The sequence below is a fragment of the Podarcis pityusensis genome (assembly GCF_964106645.2).
Source record: "Podarcis pityusensis genome assembly, chromosome: 1".
NCBI classification, from domain to species: Eukaryota; Metazoa; Chordata; class Lepidosauria; order Squamata; family Lacertidae; genus Podarcis; species Podarcis pityusensis.
The window spans coordinates 104,491,608-104,511,816 of record NC_138028.1 but is presented as its reverse complement, the minus strand read 5'-3'; the positions used below and the strand labels follow the sequence as shown (position 1 = coordinate 104,511,816).

The window sequence follows — 20,209 nt, the reverse complement described above, 5'->3', positions numbered from 1 at the left end:
CTGACATGGGTGAAATCTAAAAGCATATGTGGAAGTTCTAGGTCATTGCAGGTAGTCATGGGGGAGAGGCAAGCTGGAGGCATCTTGCTCCAGGGGTTCCATTGACCACCTTCAATGGAACCAATGTAGAGAACAGGACTCATGGAGTATTTAGTATACAGAGTACAAGAACTGATTACCACAACAAAAAGTGCTCTGCCCAATTTTTGCTGAGTTCCTCCTCCCCCCTCAGCTGCAACAATCCAACACCTTCAGGGTTACCAACCCTCAGGAGAAGTTTTCTGGGGGAACTGGAAGGGGAACTGCCAAGGGGAGGAAGAGGCAGATAAATCAGCTTCAACAAATTCTCTTCCATGGTGTTTCCCTGTGATTTCCCTAGGCCATAGAAACATTTTAATTTATGTTTCAATGTAGTAGAAGGAAACATTTATTGTTGAGACTTCTTCCACACACAGGAATTACCCAGAGATTTATAAAAGAATTTATATCCAGGCTATTTGATACTATGTGACTTGAATTTCCTCTTCTGTGGAACATGTTAAGCTGGTTAGACAAAATTTATTTCTAGTGCACCTCCCTTGGATGAGCATGGATATGCCTTTTATCCCCCCCCCTTTGTGACAGTTTAGTAATGGTCTTTTAAAATGGGTTGTGTATGTCCATTTGCCCTTCTAGAGTAGGCAACTTTGTGGGCAGTCTCTTGTGAACTGGCATATGGCAGGCTGGATCATCCCCTGCTGCCAAAATTGGCCAGTGGTGGCAGGGCCTTGGGGGCATTCCTTTGAGAGTGGGATCGACTGCCCAATGGTGGCACTTGGCCCCATGTCTAGGGCCAAGATAAATTTCAGCCTGCTGGGCCATTCAGCCTCTTCTTTGCTCACCCACCCTCTCTTAGTTCAGGGTGTTGCTTACAGTACGACCTTGCTATGGACTACATTGGTCGCCGTAATGTGGGGCCAGGCAGGAATTTTTCCATTTGGCAAATTGGCACCAGCCATTTGGATTGTCGCCTACCTCACAGCAATCGTCACAACTTTGTTTTCATCAGGATCAAGAGCTGACCTGCTCCATGTGTAGGTCAAATATTTGAAATTAACACTTCAGTCATTCACTATCTTTAGTTCTACGTTTCAGGGGAAGATGTGGTCATGTGAATTTTTTTTCTTTGAAAATAATAATCCCAATTTTCTTATTTAAATATGAATGATCCTAGTCATTGTTCTTTGGCCAGTACCAATACTAAGAAAAGGGCCTTATCATAGGAAAGCTTTGATGAATGCCCAGTATAAACAACAACAACAACATCATTGTCATCATCATGATCAACAACAACAACCAAGTTTCCAAACTAAGAGACTCATGTATGTTTTAAACGAAACACGTTCACATCTTGATTTGGATCTTGAGAAGAATACAATGCACTATGGAGAATTTTAAAAAACAACAACCCCACACCATATAGTTGACTTAATAATCTTTACTTTCTTGCCAAAGGAGCTTGGAATGCTGCAATACAGAACGACACTCAGCACAGGTACCCCTATAAATAATTAGGCATATAATATTTCCACAGCTGTTCAAAACCAGATGTTTTTGCTTTTTTAGGATTAAAGTAACTTCCTTCCTTTTCAGGGAGAAGAGCCAAATCTGTCAGGATCTATACACTCATCTTGAAAGGAGTAGACAAGTTTGGAGAGACCTAAATCTGAACTTAGATGTCCAGAGACTCTTAGGAGAAAGAGTGCAATAAAGTAGGCCAATAGTGAAATCAGAATATATTTAATGTGACTAGAGTCCTTTCTTTAAAGGAGAAGCTGAGAAATGACTGAGGGCTGCTTCAGATGTGGGAGATTCTTACCTAGAAATTGTCACCATGCAGGAACCCCCCCTAAAAAACCCTGTTGATTGCTGCATGCGACTATCACATATACCCATACAACTCTGCCTATATTGCTGCAATCCATTCATTTGCATTCAATACAATTTTGTGATGGGAAACCAGATGCTGTTTTTAAGACTGAAGAAACTATGGAATAGTGCGAAATCACATGATTGCATATTCCCAACCCACACACATATTAAGCATGGGCACTTTGTGATAATAGCCCAAACTTCAGTGATTGCCTATCACCTAAGGTAGCATACCTTTTTGGAAATAAGATATTTCATGTTTATAATTGAAAATACACCAGTATCTTAGCTATGTCTGACGTTTTTGTCAGGCTTTGCTCATTCCTGAAGTAGTGTAGTCCTAATCTTCAAATATTAAAAGAGAAGTTTTGGGCTTGCTATTAGTTCCTCACTATATCATATGATATACGCCATCAGGCTGTCATTGTTCATCCAACTTGATACTAGATATTCTCTGTGCTGTGTCTGAATTCCGCATAACATATACAAGACCTTCCTTAATTTTAAACATCCCCTGCTTGCCCCCATTTCTTATACAATAGTGTGGACAAAATTGCTAAGCCAGAGTATATCCACTTAAATCCAATGTTTCAATGAATCTGTAGATTTGCCTTTTAGCTTAAGTGGTTTACAAATGTTGTCTTCAGTCTCATATATGTTCTAAATCTGAGCCTGTTTTGGAAGTGCTATATATCTTTTAAACTACATTGCATTATACGAAAGAAATATGGTTGTCTTTGAATGGAGATTTGGAGAGATTTTATAGCATACTCCCAGAGGCAACAAGGGGGATCTGAAGGTATTTTGTATTGTTTTGATTTATGTTACACTGGCTGACTCAATTTGTTGCTGCTCTTGGCCAGTAATATGTTATCAAGGCAAGTACCAGTGCAAGTAGATAAATAGGTACCACTGCGGTGGGAAGGTAAACTGTGTTTCCATGAGCTCTGGCTTCTGTCACGGTGTCCCGTTGTGCCAGAAGCTGTTTAGTCATGCTGGCCTCATGACCTGGAAAGCTATTTGTGGAGAAACGCCGGCTCCCTTTGACTGAAGTGAGATGAGCACTGCACCCCATAGTCGCCTTTGACTGGACCTAACCATCCAGGGATTATTTATCTTTTACCTTTATGCTATCAAGGCATCTAATGGTTTTTATGTGATCTTTTTTATTTTATTGTCAAACTAAAGCAGCATATATTACTTTGACCCACCATTGGTACATATGCCTCAAAGGTCCTAATTTGAGAACCTCTTCCCAACACCAGAACTCAGCCCCAGAACCCGTGCACTTTTAATTGAAAATAAGGTTCCTTTGAATATGTGCTTCCTCCTTCCTCCTCTATAGACACAGCCAGCTCTCATATATCTAGGTTGAAGAGGGGCACCTTCTGGTTAGGAGCTACCCTAAGCTCCAATGTCAGAGCTCATGAGTGGTGACAAATATTACATGAGAATTTGCCTGGATCTGCAAGCTGCTGATAAATAACACCCAAGATATTCTGTACTAGTTTGACGCTCAGATTATTCTATCCCTATTTTATTATGTATTAAGGGTTTATGTGGGATTTAAATAGTTTTCGTCTCTTCAGAACCGCAATGGCAAAGGGAGTTATTATGGTATAGCTTCTTCCTGAAAATGGTTTGCTTACTTGTAAATTAGTCATGACTGAATTTTCAGTTACTGGTTTGTAAAGCTTTCTTCTCCTTCTTCTTCCTATGAGCCAACAATTGTAGCATAATAGCTATGGCCTTGCATTTTGAGCCAGTCCTTGCTTCACACGGGTGTTGCTATGGCGGCAGAATCTGATGTGTCAGGCAGATATTGAATCATTCTCTCAGCATGGCCTAAATTGTATAAAAGAGATGGTTAAAAATGGACCGGAGCTTGAATGTTTATGCACTTTGCTGTCTGGACTACCTGGATATGGTAAAGGGGCTATTATAGCTGCTGGAAGTCAGAAGAAGATTTGAGCCAAAATGCTGAAGTACTTCTTTGCAAGACATCATAGGCTTTTAATTCTACATGACAAAAAAAGTAGCAGATAATTTAACACAGGCCTGGTTTGTAACTTGGTTTTAGACCAAGTGCAACCTTTTCTTCTTTTAAGGAAAAGAGCACCTCGTCTATTCTCTTGTGTGAGTCTTGTGAATGTTAATGGGGCTTTTGCCGGGGTTACTCATGAGGGTGCATGATCAGCAGTTTAAGCATAGATTTAGGTAGCATAGTAGTCAATGCATAGCCCAAGGACTATGGGGTGTCCCTGTTAGTTTCTGTTTGCCACTGTGCAGCTGCTTAGAGTCACAGGACTCTGTTTACATTCCAGACACATTCCATACTGTTGGAAGTCTCACGGGAGACGGGAGACGGATGTGACGTTACTGGTTTCCTGTTCCTTTGTTCCTTTTTTCCAGTTGCTCTCTGCTTTCACAGAGAGAGGATGTGTTTTCTGTCTGTGTAGTTAGGAAAATAAAACTCTTTGCAATGTAGCCCAAACCTTTCGTCTCTTCCCTGTGCTGGAAACTCTGCTGAATGGGAATGTGCCTGAGGCCTCATCAAAGGCTCAGGTCGTTAATCACGTCAGAGGACAAGACTAAGTTTGTTCCGTCTCATTTCTGTGTGATTTTTAAGGGAAATACTTAAGAATATGCGTGGAAACAAAATAATACATGGTTTAAAAAATAAATAAATAAAATTATTACTGAGGATTGCAGTATTCTTATTTGAGAGGTCAGTTAGTAGTTTATCATAGGCTAATCAGTTCTCTTGGGACAACAAATCCTGAATTCATACCATATCTCTGATTTCTTTCTTCATAAAAAAAAAAAAAAAGAATAATAGGCTGAAGTAGCATATATAGGAGATTTTGGCTTACTTTTTAAGTAGCACCCCAGGTCATGCGATCTAGTAAACAATAGCAGGGCTGTTTACTCAATAGTCAATTTATGATTCATAGAGAAACAGAATGACCTGTAGGCAATTAATCTAAACTAGCAAGGGTGTGTAGACTGCGGGGGGGGGGGGGGAGAGACACGGTTTGGTGAAAGGTTATCCAAGGATGACACCTCTGGCATGACAAAAGTGAGACAATAACCTCTGGGTAGTAGCAAACAAGTAAACAAACAAGTAGCTGGTTTCTCCATTTTCATATGGCATGCCACAATGTCCTTTTAAAAAGTGGTTCACTTTGGCTTAACCCCCCCCCCCAACACACGAACATAAAGTAAGGCTGTGCTAGTATGAAAAAGGCATTTTATTCAGGTATGCTATGTATCCAGTTTTGTTATCTGCAAAGTAACACAATTGTGAAGACAGGGATAAAGAACAAGATGGCTTGAGGAATGAAATGCACAAATGTTTCTTAGTAACGGATAACAGAGAGACTACTCAAGCAGCAAAATAACTTTTGAAGGTCTGTGCCCAAAAAAACCCACAAGCCTCTCCAAAGATAATGCCTTTGTTTTGAAGCAATGGGGAAAGGAAGCAAATAAAATCTGCCAGTGGATGCAGAAGCAGCCATCAAAATATCCCAGAGGCTCTCCCCAAATACAGGTGATTCATAGCGAGCAAGGCAGTGTTAACCTCTTTGACCCAGTGTCAATTGTACACAGCTATTGAAATTGGGAACTATTGTCCCTTCCCTACTGTACTGATAGGTCAAATAAAACCAAAGATTGTCCTAGCTTTGAGTTTTGTTAAGCCTTAAATTTAGCGCACAGAAGCTTTTGCAGGCCAGAACTCAGTTCCTCAAATGCCTTTGACAAAGCAGGTGCTGCTGGCCAACTTAAACTTATACCACAATACATTTGTTCACCTTCAGGTTACCACTAAGTCTCCCTTTGTTTTGGCTTCAGCAGACTAACATGGCTATGCATTTGGAATGCCTGCTTTAAAAGTACCAATGGTGTTGTTGCTTTCATAGGCATGAGATGCAGGTAAATTCACATTGAAGCTCGTGCCACAAGACATCCATTAGTATTAAGTTGCCACGTGACATTTGCTTTAGATACTATTTATTTATTTCCTTTCTATACCAGGCTTCCTCCCGAAAGAGCTCAGGGAGGCAAAAACATGGGAGATAAAAAACAATTCAAACTTCTAAAAACAATTCCAATATGCATGCAGATGGGGAAAGATCTCCACTTTTTAAAAAAGACTTGTTGGAACAGTTACAGTAGATTAATGTGGTTCCTCTTCAAGGATTTGTGTACAGAATACATTAGGCATCTAGGATGCCATTGCAGCAATATACGCAACTGAGAAATTACACAACCACCTTCTCGCCTGGTTCCATAAACCCGAGACGATGTCAGTACATATCTGCAATCAAAAATCTAGATGGTGCCATTCCTTTCTGAACACCAATTTATTCCTGCTCCCACATTCCATGTGGTAAGTTTTCCTCCCATAAGTTTTTATTAAGTCCTAGCCATTCCCAAGATGCTCTCTTCTCATTTGCTTGCCTATTTCGTATGCCCGTGCTTCTCTAGTTGGTACACCCCGACATTCCACTAATAAAGACTTTCCAGGTTTTCTAGGTTTATTTCTGAATTGGTTTATGCATGCGTCCAGCTTTATCCTTCCATTTTTTATATTTTATCCCAAAATAGCAATCGTAGAGGTAGTGAAGGAAGTAATTTATCATGTCCATAACTTTTAATTTCTCAGAGTTCTGTGTTTGTGTGCTTCCCTCGAGACTTACTTTGGTTGCCCCAAAGCTAGGTGTTCCTCTCAGCATCTGCAGCTGGTCCAATTTTAGCTCTCCTGCCAAATGCAATTTTCAAGTAGGAATTCATCTGACATCTCCTGAGGCCTTGGCTTGTCTGATTGTAATTCATGTTTTACCCAGTTGTGCAGCAGGCCTGTCAGCAAGATGTGGAGGGGGCCAGAATGTCTATAACTTGCAGACTCGTTCATATATGGCCGTGTTTGCCCCGAACAACTCCCCAGTTTGCTTCCTGGGAAATAAGAAGGCCCAGATTCTGAAGATATATATATTTTCCACCATGAACTGTATAGCTTTGGGCTTTCACCAACTTGTGTACACTGCAGAATAAAACGTGGAGAGATTTTAAGTATTTTCAAGCCCAGGGAAATATGATATACAGTGTATGCAGCAGTACTGTGGATGGTGAAAAGTTAATAATTGTAGATGGGGGAAGAGAGAGAGACCTGCCTTCCAGAGGCAGTGTGAGAAAAAGAACCTCTTGCTGTTGTTAAGATGCCTGACTAGTTAGAGCAGGCATCCCCAAACTCGGCCTTCCAGATGTTTTGGGACTACAACTCCCATCATCCCTAGCTAACAGCACCAGTGGTCAGGGATGATGGGGACTGTAGTCCCAAAACATCTGGAGGGCCAAGTTTGGTGGTGCCCGAGTTAGAGGCTCTAGGCCTCAATCGTTCTTTATATTGAAATATACAGTTACAGTACGTTGTATTAGAAAGCAGCAGTATCTGTTCTTGCTTGAAGCCTGAGAACTCAGAGGGACAGAGGAAGCTGTCTTAGGTTGCATTCACACAGTGGCTTGCGCCATTAATTTCTGCATGTATATTTGAGCTTTTACATGATGTAAAAGCTATTTCTGGAAATATTGCAGACTATATCACAAGTTTAGCAATCATTTCCATGTTATTTGCTTCCAGGAAAAAAAATCTGTTTGTAATTAGCACGGAGAATAAAATAGCAGGATTTTGGTCTCATTCCTGCATTAATTGCAATTTCTGGAAGTGGCTTTTGCATCATGTGAAAGCTCAGTTATAATGTGCAGATTATATGGACAGTGTTTTTTTCTGGGGGGACGCAGGGATACACAAACCCCTAAACATTTTATGAATCTAACGGGAGAAGAAACAATTTGTAAAAAAATTTTTAGTTTCTTCACTAACACGATGAATCGTCAGTTCCGTTGTTAGCCCCAATGGCGGCTTCATTTCCTTTCCCAGTGTTTATTGAGTCACAGACGGAAGCGAGCGTTTAATGTGTGAAGCAGTGTGGAATGTGGATGTATTACTGATGAAAGTTGGGCCTCATTGAGGGGCAGTATTTCAATATGAGTAGGAAAATAACTATTTTTCATCATCACAGCCCCCTGGGTACAGTAATTTGGTGATTTTCTTGAGTCTAAATGAGAGTACCCCTAAACTTTTTTTATATATAGAAAAAAAGCACTGGTTATGGATATGTCATGAAAATGGAACAAACTGCAGTGTAAATTCAGCCTTAAACGGAGTGAGACCATTGACCAATCAAACCCAGTATTGTATACTGTCTGGCAGGAGGTCCCCAAGATTTGCAACAGGAGTCACTACAAGCCCTGGGTGGAGATACCAGAGACTGAATCTGGGGCCTTCTGTTATGGGCACCTTAATATGTGGGCGCCATAATACAAGCCCATCTTCTACTTCCCAGCAGCCCATATCAAAGGAAGCAGGAAGATGCTGCTGTCAGGCTGATTGACTGCTGAGAGGCATGTATTGTTTCAGAAAGTATGAATTTGGTAGATCTGCCCTTAAAATGTGAACTGAATGGAATTTCTTATTCATCTCTAGTTTCAAGGGGGGAAAATACTGGTCAGACATCTGTACATTTATGGCTTGCTTTGCAGCTTGCTTGAAGCTTCTCCTCCTTTCATTTTATTCATATTTTTGGGCCCTTGGTGTGCTGGAAATAAGTAGGAAGCACGAAAGCATCCAGTGAAGAAATATTTTTGTCAAAGAAATGCTGCTTTCATGTATTTCACATCCCCTCCTAAAAATATGCTGATTTATCCCTTCAGCACTGCATATTTTCCTCACACATAATGCCTTTTGCTTGCCAAATCCACTTGTGTAAACAAAGTAGAAGCCCACTGGAGCATGGATTGCTCCCAAACTTACCTTCTTTATTTAACCACCTATGAGAACCATAAATCTTAGCTCATAAAAACCTTAGGCATCATCATCATTTTGCTGCCCTTATGTAATAACTATGATTTCATTTGTCATTCTACGAATACGTGATTCTTAGGCCTTGACATGTATATCTGAGCGTCGTATGATTTCAATATGATATTCTAAGACCACGTTGACCGATACTGTCAAAGCTGTTTCTTTTTATAAGTGCTTTTTCATCCTTCCCTGAAATGTCGCACTGTAAGCTCTTTTAAATTATGTTTTTAAAACCACATCTCAATTGACAAAAATGGGGAACAAATAATTAATAACACGGGCAAGAGGGAGAAAATTTCTGCCTTTTTAATAGGAAAGGGATAAAATCTCCATTAGCACAACACTGCAGGTTTTTTCTAGATATATTTAGCTCCTATTTATTATAAAAAGAGATCAATCAAGTAAGAATGATAGTGAGAAAATATATTTGTCTGGGAAATCAAATACCCACTTTGTCTAGATATCTGTGTGCTTCATCTTGCTATCGGGATGAGCTCTCTGAGCCCTTCTCACAAAAATCAGTATTTAATTTTTTAAAATGTACATAAAATTGCCTCCTACCCAAAAAAACTGGTTCAGATTTGAAGATTATTATTATCGCTGTTTTCAGTGATTGATTTTGTGGTTGCTTAATGAATGAGTGTATATTGCATTGTGCATTTTTTACATGAAAGTGATTAGTGGTTGTCCCCCCCCCCCCGCAAAGTGAATAGAATAGAGTATGCTTACTATTTCAAATTATGTTGCTTCTGTAAGCTGGCTTTGCAAATGCCATGCTCAGGCATCACCAAAGTTTTTGCACCTGTTGCCTCATCTGGAATCATCTGGAATTTTGAGACAGCGTCATGGGCACCCCACTCTTGTTGCTTCTCTTCAACCCCCCTTCCCTGTGTTATGCCCTCTGATATAGACAGAAAGAGAGGGGGGGACCATGGTCTATCTTTGTGTTTCCTTATCCAATGATAGAGCTGGCCCTGGGAGGTTTCTTAGAGGTGCAAAAGAGAAAATGTCAGTGCACCTCTTCCCTTCTACAGCCACACTGTGGCACCCACAATTCATGTCAACAGTCCACTTTGGTTTATACTTTTAGAGTCTTTCGATGAAGAAAAAGCACAGGTTTTTATGTGCCTTTAATAAGCTAGAGAAATGCAATACAAGGCAAAGCTCTTCATTTAAGGGCTGGGAATGTATTTTGTTAGATACTAGATATCTAAAGATTCACTGCCTTTGTTTCATTCCTCAGCAGATATCATAAAGTGGTCTCTAAGTAAAATAAACACTAATAGTCAAGTTACTTCAAAAAATCATGATGTTGGCTTTGGCACTTCATCTCCTCCATTTCTCCAATATCTGTAGCTCTGTAATAGAGCACACCTGGCTCTTTCTGTCTGGGTCCGCTGCTGAAATCTTTAGAGAAATATGTGAACTGCCTATTTTAAGATTAATGGCACTGAAGTCAATCTTTAGGCTTTTGGGCTGAAGTTCAAAAATCTATGACTATAAAAGGTTTGTGATTTACAGGCCATTTCATAGACTGAAGTGATTAATTGCTTGATTTACTTGTTGTTCCTCTTTTTACGGTGGAAACCCACATATTAAGATTTAAGGAGCAGACGGAGAAAACAGTTATTTAAAGTGAATTGACTTGATTGCAGTGTAGAAAAAACAACAACCCTGAAATGCTAGCGATGAAGTACTTGCTTGTAGTAATCTCTCCCTCCCTCCCTCTCTCTTACTCTTTCTGATGACTTCTAAATGCTCAGTGACAAATGACGTACAAATATTCAGAGTAACGGGAGGTTTATCTGTGGGATTCTGCAAAGCAAGCTACTAGCCCAGTGCCATATCATGGGTTGCCAGTGTCCAGGGCCGTGACGAAAGATGGGTGGGTGGGAAACAGATGGAGTACGCATGCCCATTCAACTGCCTAACAGCATCCACATCACCCGTCAGATCGCAGCCACAGAGATAAGAAGAGTCATTCTGTTGTCTGGAGAGGTCACTTCCTGGTTCGCATGGAGAAGCCATTTTCAATGGAGCCCAACAACAGAAGTGCACAGCTGTATTGAGGCATCACTGGATGTTGGAATTTTGCACCCCTAAAAATGTTGCGCTCAGGGCAACTGTGCTCCACTGTGCCAACCACATATTGGATTTGTGTGATCTAGCCCAAAAGTCTCTTACAGTGCAGCCCCCCCCCCCATATTGGTGGGGTAAAGAGGTGAATATCTTACTGTGGAGGAGACTACTTTGGCTTTTGGGGGAGAATTCCTGTGCTGCCCGAGCACATTAAAAGGAGACTTGCTAATTTCACTTGATGTGCTAGTCCCGGGGGGAAGGTTACCGTTGTCGTAGTCAAAGTCCAGTCCTGAGCCACTAGCCTGGAAACAGTTCACAAGGAGCAAGGCGAGGTCCGAAGCAGGAAGCCGGGCGGGGACAGGAACACTGGACGATCAGAAGCAGGAAGCCGGGCGGGGAACAGGAACACTGGAAGGTCAGGTCTGGGTCCGGGTAGGAGCAGGTACTCAACGACGACGTTGCTCCCGCAACCTGGGACCGGGCTGACTGGCCTTTATCTTCTCTGAGGCCAGGGGCGGTCCCGGCCCCCAGGAGACCTTCCTCTCCTGGCCTTAAGGCGAGCACTCCTCCTGGGAGAAACCAGTTCCCTTCGCCTCTCTGCCCTGAGCCTCTGCAGTTCAGGGGAGGCTGAAGGGTTACTGGACCCAGGGGGAGACTCACCTGTAGGCACTGAGTCCTCAACCACCTCCGGAGCCAGAGTGGATTCACCTGGTGCCTGCTCCTGAGGATCCGGCACAGGTGCAGGCGCTTCAGAATCAAGGCCCTGCCCCAGTTCAGCCGGCCCTGGAGGCGGGGACTCCTGTGCAGGCTGGGATTCCTCTGGTTCAGCCTCTGAATCGGAATCCCAGGCCATCACACTTGAGCTGTCAAAAGCAGGGAAGTGAAACGGACAAAGGGGACGGATGTGGGAGTACCCCACCCTCAGTATGTGCCTGAAAGGTGATGTCAATGTCTTGCTAATCTATTATGCATGTGGGTTTCAATCCCAGCCCCCTTGGCCCACTGGGGAGGGATCATAGCTCCATGGCAGAGCGCATTCTTTGCATGCAAAATATACCAGGTTCATTGTCTGAATCTCCTGGGAGAGCTACAGGGGAAAAGGTTGATAAGTGGAAAACTCTATGTTAGCCCTTTCAAGGTTCCCTGAAAGGACCCTTCCATTCCTGCCTTTCTGTGTGTATGTGCTTAAAATCATTGTCCAGATGTTCCCCCCCCATCCGTCGGGGAAAAGATATGGGTCCCTGTATGGTTCACACGTACCTTGTCCCAGATTTATGCCATCAGTTTAGCTTTCAGCATGTTGCTTGATGATAACCAGTGGATGAAATACATTTATGGTCTCGACATGGTGCTAAACTCACCCATAAGACAATAAATGAGTTTCATTGGTGATACATATTTTGCATAACACTCTGATTATGGAATGGGTTTGGTCCTGACCCTCTGAAAATCAGTTGGCCATCAAACCATAAGTGAACATAAGGCAACATGTTGCTTTGGTTTTGCAATAATGGAATGGTCCACACCATCTAAAATCTTCAAGGTAAGCCAATCATATCAAGAGAATAGATGCCATGTTTAAAATGTTTGCATAAATGTTGGCTAAAATGGATAAATGTTTGCTGTTGGCAACTATGCTTCTGCAGACATTGTCATTTAAAAGAATCAGTGGATTATCTCTGTCTTATTTCCAATCTCTTGTTGTTACTCCTTGTTTTAAAAAAGGTATCGTGATATTTGTATCATATAATTAGAAACATGATGTTAAATGATGCTAAGACCAACAAATAATGCACAGAAGCAGCATACGAAAACATGCTGAAATAACTGCTTACTTAGCAATGGCTTACATTCTTTTGGTACAGGCATTCCACAGCTTTGGGGCACTGTCTACAATTTTCATTTCCCACAAATGAGGACTTTCCTGTCTAATTTGAATGTCATTAAGTATCCTGCTTCAGAACCACCATATTCTTTCATTTTGGTTCTATTAAATTGCTACGGTTCACAGTTAGCTCCCTCTGATCCTTACCTAACTTTATGGAATAGTATCTGGTTGGTGATTGATATGCCACTTCTTACTAGAAAGAACGGCAAACAGAAAATAGAAATGTCAAGCAAAAAGCACAGAAAATAGCAAATATAAGAACCATCATCAGGTGGCAACTGAATCCGGCAGATTTAGAAACAGATTTTGTGACATAAGTAATGCAGTGCAGATTGTATGCTTATGACTCCTTTCAAAGTGAATCATTTCGCAACTTCTTGTGTCAGAGGTATATTTATAACTTGAAGAGCAGCATGTCCTTGCCTGAGCCTCACATTGATGACTGCTCACTAGTTATCCATTAGCAACAAAAGTGTTGCGAAGTGATGGAGATGTCACCTTGAGTTTTGTAAAGGCACAAGGTGTTTGTGTTCTAAATCAAGCATTTGGGAAGAAGGCTAATAGAAAGAAAATTGAAATATGTTGAAAACAACTTGTTCAAGGAAATTAGAATAAAAAATCTCTACAGTATTAAGTAATGTAGCGGAAGAAGCAAAAAAGAGATCTTATGTTTTGAGAGAGTCACTTAACTTTTCCTCATTGAACTTTGTACTTTGTTGAAGGAACTACAGCGGGTACTCAAGATCCCCAGAACCAACGTAGGTTGGCATCCCAGACCAGTGAACTGCTTTCCCCCATATGTCAGATTTTTGAAGGAGAAATAATATTGCATTTAACACTAATACTCCCATTTTAAAACATATTCTCTTTGAAGGAAGTCCTATAGATGTTAATGGAATTGAGCGAACATGTTTAAGGTTGCAGCATTGTATTACTGTCAAGTTTAAGGTTAGTTTATAATTCGTATGTGAAAAATTCATTTCCTCTAGTAACTACATGGGCTAAGTAATGTGGGGTTTGGGGTGGTGAGTTAATGTTCTATGAGGAATTTGCATCCTGTGCCCTTCTCCTCTGGTGCTATCAGTGATGCCTCCACCTCCAAATGCTTGCTTTTCATCAAAGTGCCTCATTGGAGCTGCTGTAAAGTTTGTTCAAATATTTACTTTGGAGTCAAAAGCCTTCTGTTGGCTTTAGCAGACTTTTCAATATGATTGCAAAGTGCTAATTGTTATAGTATTGCATGATATCATTGCCATCATCAGTGAAAATTTGCTCTTCCATTCTACACACTTCTTGTTTATGCGAGCGGCTGTATTATTCATTTACCCATGAGGCCCACTGACCTTTTTCATGCTCTTTGAAAGATAGCTATGTGCATTCAAAGGAAGCTTTTTTATTTTATTTTAAGGAATAAATGCAGGGCGCATTCCTTTAAGCCACATTGGGAATGCTCAGGTCGTTGATCCATAAGCAGTATTCTCTATAGATCGAGTATATTAGGCTTTGGTGGTGTATAGTAATTACACACCAAAATGTCAGAAGCTCTTTGGCGCTAAGTGTGAAATTGTTTCCTGGCCCCCGGCGGATATGTACATATGTGCTGAGTCTGAGTGTTTTCCAGATTGCTCCCGAGCCATGTTCCAAAGTGAGAAGAGTTCTACTGGTTCTAAACAAAAAAAGTTGAGCTGAAAAGCAAACAGATTTGAGGCGTGGCTCCTGCCATAGCGTTTCCTGCCAGCAAAACCTGAGAGAAAACAAGAAGTAGTTGCTAGCCCTACAATGGTGTCTCCAAGTTCAGCAGCCATATCCTGATGACTTTATTTGTTGACATTGTTTGCTGTGACTTTAAAAGAATTCTAATGTTTCTCATAAGGTGCCTTGTAAAAATTTGTACAGTGGTGCCTCACAAGACGAAATTAATCCGTTCCGCAAGTCTCTTCGTCTTGCGGTTTTTTCATCTTGCGAAGCACGGCTATTAGCGGCTTAGTGGCTATTAGCGGCTTAGCGGCTTAGCGGCTATTAACGGCTTAGCGGCTATTAACGGCTTAGTGGCTTAGCGGCTTTAAGAAAAAGGAAACAAACTCGCAAGAACTCGCAAGACGTTTCGTCTTGCGAAGCAAGCCCATAGGGAAATTCGTCTTGCAGAACAACTCAAAAAACGGAAAACTCTTTCGTCTAGCGAGTTTTTCGTCTTGCGAGGCATTCGTCTTGCGGGGCACCACTGTATGTAGGGGAAGGGCTATTGCTCTGCTTCGCATGCCAAAAGCTGCAGGTTCGACTTCCAGCATCTCCAACTTAAGCTAGGAAAGACCACTGTCTGACAGTGCAGAGAGTGCTGATCATAACCTGCACAACGGGGTGAGCTCCCGTCGCTCTGTCCCAGCTCCTGCCAACCTAGCAGTTCAAAATTATACCAGTGCAAGTGGATAAATAGGTACCGCTTAGGTGGGAAGGTAAATGGCATTTCCATGCGCTCTGGCACTCATTACGGTGTCCTGTTGCACCGGAAGTGGCTTAGTCATGCTGGCCACATGACCCAGAAAATCTGTCTGTGGACAAACGCTGGCTCGCTCAACCTGAAAGTGGAGATGAGGACTGCACCTCATAGTCGAATTCGACTAGACTTAACAATCTGGGGGTCCTTTACCTTTACCTTACCCAGCTAGATGACCCAGTGATCTGACTCCTTATAACACATATGTTCCTATTCCGAAAGGCAGGTTATAAGTAATAGTAATAGCAAAATAAATTGAAATGTGCTTGGGTGGATGATGCTGACGACAGACTGATGCCAGTGTGGTTCTGTGCCACTGTTTTGATTTGTCTGCTTCTTAAGTGTGTTCTCAGCTGTTGCCTTTGTCAAATAGAACCCACATTCTCTCAAGCCACAGCACTATCCCTGTCTGCACAACTTGGTTTACACCCTTATTACTATGCAGATAAAGCTGCCAAAGAAGTATACATGATAAAAACAGAACAAAACACAATCCTGGATCTACCCTTAGACCTGTGTTTTCAGGCGTCAGCTGTAACCAGGAGCATCTTTGTGAAATTAAGACTGGTTCAACAATCTTCTGGAACCTTTCAATCTGACTGCAGCAGTCCATTTTTAAAAAAATCACTCATTGACTGATTTTTGTAGCATGCTTTATGTGTGACTGCCTTTGAAGACTGTTTGGAATCTTCAGTTAGTTTGGAATGGGCTTCTTATCAAGGTGAGATGCAATATGTTCCTGATACTATAGCACAGCCCATTTTGATGAACAGTTAAAAAGGAACAGCAACAAAAAAGGCAAAACACACACACACACACACACACACAACTCAAAACATTACCCCAGTTTGTCTATAAGCATGCATAAGTATATGGTAATCCACTGACCATGGCATGATTTGACAGATTTTATCCTCATGGGAGAATAAAATCTGTTACTACACATGGGTCACAACACAACGTTTCACATTTATTACAGTTATCCCGATCTTATAAATTTAGACTATCCTTAAGATTTCCCAAACCACACTGGTGAAGCAGAAGGGCCATATGGATTAGTGAACCATATACTCTAAGAATGTGCAGGAGGCGGGGGGGGGCAGGTTGCCCCGGGCACCGCCCTGGGGGGGGGTGAAAAGATGGCCCGCTGCCTCTCCTCAGCTGTAGAGTGGCAGAGGACGTGCACGCAGTCAGTGTGGGCGCCACTCGCACTGCATCCACACGGCATCCATATGGGCTGCCGCTCACACAGTGACTGTACGGGCTGCCGCATGTGTGCAGTCCATATGGATGTTGCGCGTACACAGTCTGTATGGAAGTTGCACATGCATCACCAGGCGGTTCGCCCCACCCCTCGGCGTCCCGCCCTGGGTGGCGGAGAGGGTTCCTCTGCCACTGAGAATGCGTGCTTGGCTTCTACAAATAAATCTGCTTTAATTGAACTCTTTTGCAACCTTATTTGATCCATTAATTCTTCAGCCAGGGCCATCTTCCAGACCTGATCAAACCATCCAATACGAGAGACATTTGTGGTGAACTTTGAGATTGTCAGTTTTTTATGTTTTTTTACAATTTCCTGCCTAGAGCTATGAAGAAGGATGCTAGTAACTCCCTGTTGTTCTAATTTGCTGCTGGAGCCCTCAGAGTTGGAGCTGGGCTTCTCACATATAAAGCAGTCATGGCTCACCTTCATAAATCAAGACATGATGCTGCCCAAGGCTGGATAGCATTGCCTGGCCCCGCTACAGATCGAGTCTTGCTAATTCCAAATGGCAGCTCCACTCTGCTGAAAGTGTGAAATGCAGGATTGCTTTAAGGTCAATGTTTATGGCAATGACTTCAAACCCATTAAAGATACAGTCAAAGGGCAATGTCTAGCCAAGGCAAAATCACACCTGCTCACCTGTGTGCACATATCTGGAAGTGTTTGATTACTGTTGCTTCTATCTAGTGAAAGGCCCCTCCTCCAACCATTTGAAGACTGACTTTGGCTGAAGCCTGTGGAAACGGAACGCAAAGAAAACACTAAAGTTGATGTCATGGACTGGCTGGATGCAGAGAAGTAGTGGGAGGCAACAGCTGGGGAAACCAGCTGTTCAGAGTCTAGGGATTGGTGGCTGGACGACAATGAGTGGTCAAAGGGAGAAGAGGGAGAAGATTGGGAAGAAGCTGAAGAGGTTTAGTGAGCTGGGAGAGTCTGTGGCAGAGAGAAATCCAGAAGCAGAAGAGGAAGGAGGCTGAGAGGCTGAGATGAGCCAGGCTGGTGAAGAAGCCAGGGTGTCACTCCCTCCTGCTGTGACCAGCTTCCATCCTCCAATCATAATCATTTATTACTTATACCCCACCCATCTGGTTGGGCCTCCCCAGCCACTCTGGCCAACTATATAAACACCAATAAGTATTAGTAAAAACAAAAACAAAAAACCAATACATGAATATAGTCCCTGTTCAGGAAAAGGACCTCAGTTCTAGAATGGACCTGATTCTGTAAGGAGAATAATGTATTAAAACTCCACACTCTTTTGATCAGAGTCTCAGCACTCCAAACATTCCTAGAGGGGGAATGAGTACTGAGGCTGCATGCACACTATACAGCTAAAGCATATCCCCTCCTCCCTGCAAAAAATAATGGGAGATGTAGTTTTCCTCAGCACCCACAAGAAACTACAGTTCCCAAAATTCTTTGCTTTCAAATGGTTTAAATCAGGCATAGGCAAACTTGGCCCTCCAGTTGTTTTGGGACTACAACTCCCACCATCCCTAGCTAACAGGACCAGTGGTCAGGGGTGATGGGAATTGTCGTCTCAAAACATCTGGAGGGCCGAGTTTGTCTATGCCTGGTTTAAATGCCTGGTGTGTACACAGCCTCTCATTTCATTTGCATTTGTTTTAACACTTTGCTCCTTTTTTTTTTGCCTTATGACCCAAAATATTGACACTAATATCCTTATGTTCCCCACCGGTTGCTTCGAGGAAAGTGTGTAATAAAACTGACAAGAATGGTAGGGTAATTTAATGTACCTCATCGGTGTCCTGCTGGGCCTGCTAGCTTTCTGACCTAAAAATTCCACTGTCAGATTCCTCAGTGACATTTCATGATTGCCTACAACGGCACCCTGCCACTGCTCTGATCTCCTGCCAGAAATGTAAGCAACTGCCTTCTTATCTAGCTCAGCAACAGACTGGAAAGGTACAAGACCACTAACAGGAAATGCCTGATAATGTTTTTGCTGATAGATTGATATCATTGTGGTTCCACATTTGCCATGGCAACCGCAGGAGATACATATCTAACTTAGGTTGCTGGCATGCTGACACTCCGGTTTTTCTGCATTAAAAAAAAAGGGGGGGGGTGTCTCACAGATTTTGGATTAAAAAAGGAAACAGCATTGTTGTTACTTAAGTATTACCCAAGAGCACTATGCAGCTTCACCAGAGACCGATAACAAGGAAACAGAAGTTTCTGTCAGTTCTCGACATGAAGAAAAAAATGTCTCCAGCAAATATTGATAAAAGATATGCTACTGGTCCTAGGGATCTGTGACAGGCTTCAATTTTGAGTGCTCCATCCAGTGTTCATGGATTACCACAGCATATTCACTAGGAGTCATTATCCAGGGTTCAGACTCTCCATGAGGCCATGGACTTGGAAGAAATGGCACAGAAAGAGAGAGAATCACCCTCTGGGTTGATTCTCAATTACCCTGCTTTCATTTTCTGTGTCAAGAACCCAGCTCATTACAGCTCTCCAGTTCTTCATGCCATCGGAACAAGTATGTTTCTGAATAGCAGTTGCTGAAAATGGCAGGAAGGGAGAGTGCTGTTGAGCTCAGCCCCTACTTGCAGGTGCAGGTGGTGCTGTGGTCTAAACCACGGAGCCTCTTGGGCTTGCCGATCAGAAGGTCGGCGGTTCAAATCCCCACGACAGGGTGAGCTCCTGTTGCTCTGTTCTAGCTTCTGCCAACCTAGCAGTTCGAAAGCATGTCAGTGCAAGTAGATCAATAGGTACCACTGCGGCGGGAAGGTAAACGGCATTTCTGTGTGCTCTGGTTTCCGTCACAGTGTCCTATTGTGCTGGAAGCAGTTTACTAATGCTGGCAACATGACCTGGAAAGCTGCCCGTGGACAAACACCAACTCCCTTGGCCTGAAGCGAGATGAGCGCCACAACTCTATAGTCACCTTTGACTGGACTTAACCATATATTGTGTAATTGCAGAATTACATAATATATACACATAAGTAGATAATTTTGTTTGTCTCAAATATACACCCAGTTCAGGTAGCCCAACCCATTCAACTGCTGATTGCCTCCATCTTCAAGGCTAACCATAAAAATGTGATAGCTACCTTTGTGACATAGCCAGAACCCATGGTGCACTCTTGACCACCAGCTAAGAAAATGGCGTTCAGTGGGGCTTGCTCCCAGTTAAGCGGCTGTATGATTGCAGCCTAATCTATAAAACAGGAATGGGAATCCTGTGGTGCTCCAGTTGTTGTTGGACTCTGACTCCAATCAGCCCTAGTTAGCATGGCCAATGGCCAGGGTTGATGGGACTTGTATTCCAGCAACATCTGTTGGATGGCAGGCTCTCCACCCTTGCTAGACATTTGTTTGACTGTCTACAGTCGCAATCTTATACCCACTTAGCTGGGAACAAACCCTGTCGAGCTTACTTCTGGGTAGATAGGTATAGCACTGGACTCTTAAAAATATTGTTACTGGCTTCGGAGCACTTTTCTTTACTTGAATATAGCAAATGGCAATGCATGAAGACAAGACTTTTGAAATACTGGTTTAGCAGGAAAGCAACAGAGAGATAGCTGAAGCTTCATCGCATTTCAGTTTACAGCAGGAAATCAAGAGCCGGGGCTCCTTATCAAAACCCCATGCAATCTGGCTGAAATTCTCA

At 42.5% G+C, this 20,209-nt stretch overlaps 1 protein-coding gene and 1 long non-coding RNA gene across 2 annotated transcripts in view; both read right to left on the bottom strand.

Moving 5' to 3' along the window:
- Positions 1-11,207: 11,207 nt before the first annotated feature.
- The window catches only part of LOC308475555 (uncharacterized protein), a gene marked incomplete at its 5' end in the record, with an annotated part of 499,606 nt that continues 490,604 nt past the window's right edge, over positions 11,208-20,209 (bottom strand). Inside the window, one exon of the mRNA XM_081002593.1 lies at positions 11,208-11,401. The remainder of the gene's footprint in view (positions 11,402-20,209) is intronic.
- Positions 14,359-17,765, bottom strand: LOC308480023. The gene is made up of 4 exons (XR_013987920.1): positions 17,729-17,765; positions 17,201-17,295; positions 16,985-17,083; positions 14,359-14,547 (listed from the first exon to the last, which is right to left on the bottom strand). It is a non-coding gene; the product is annotated as an uncharacterized lncRNA (long non-coding RNA).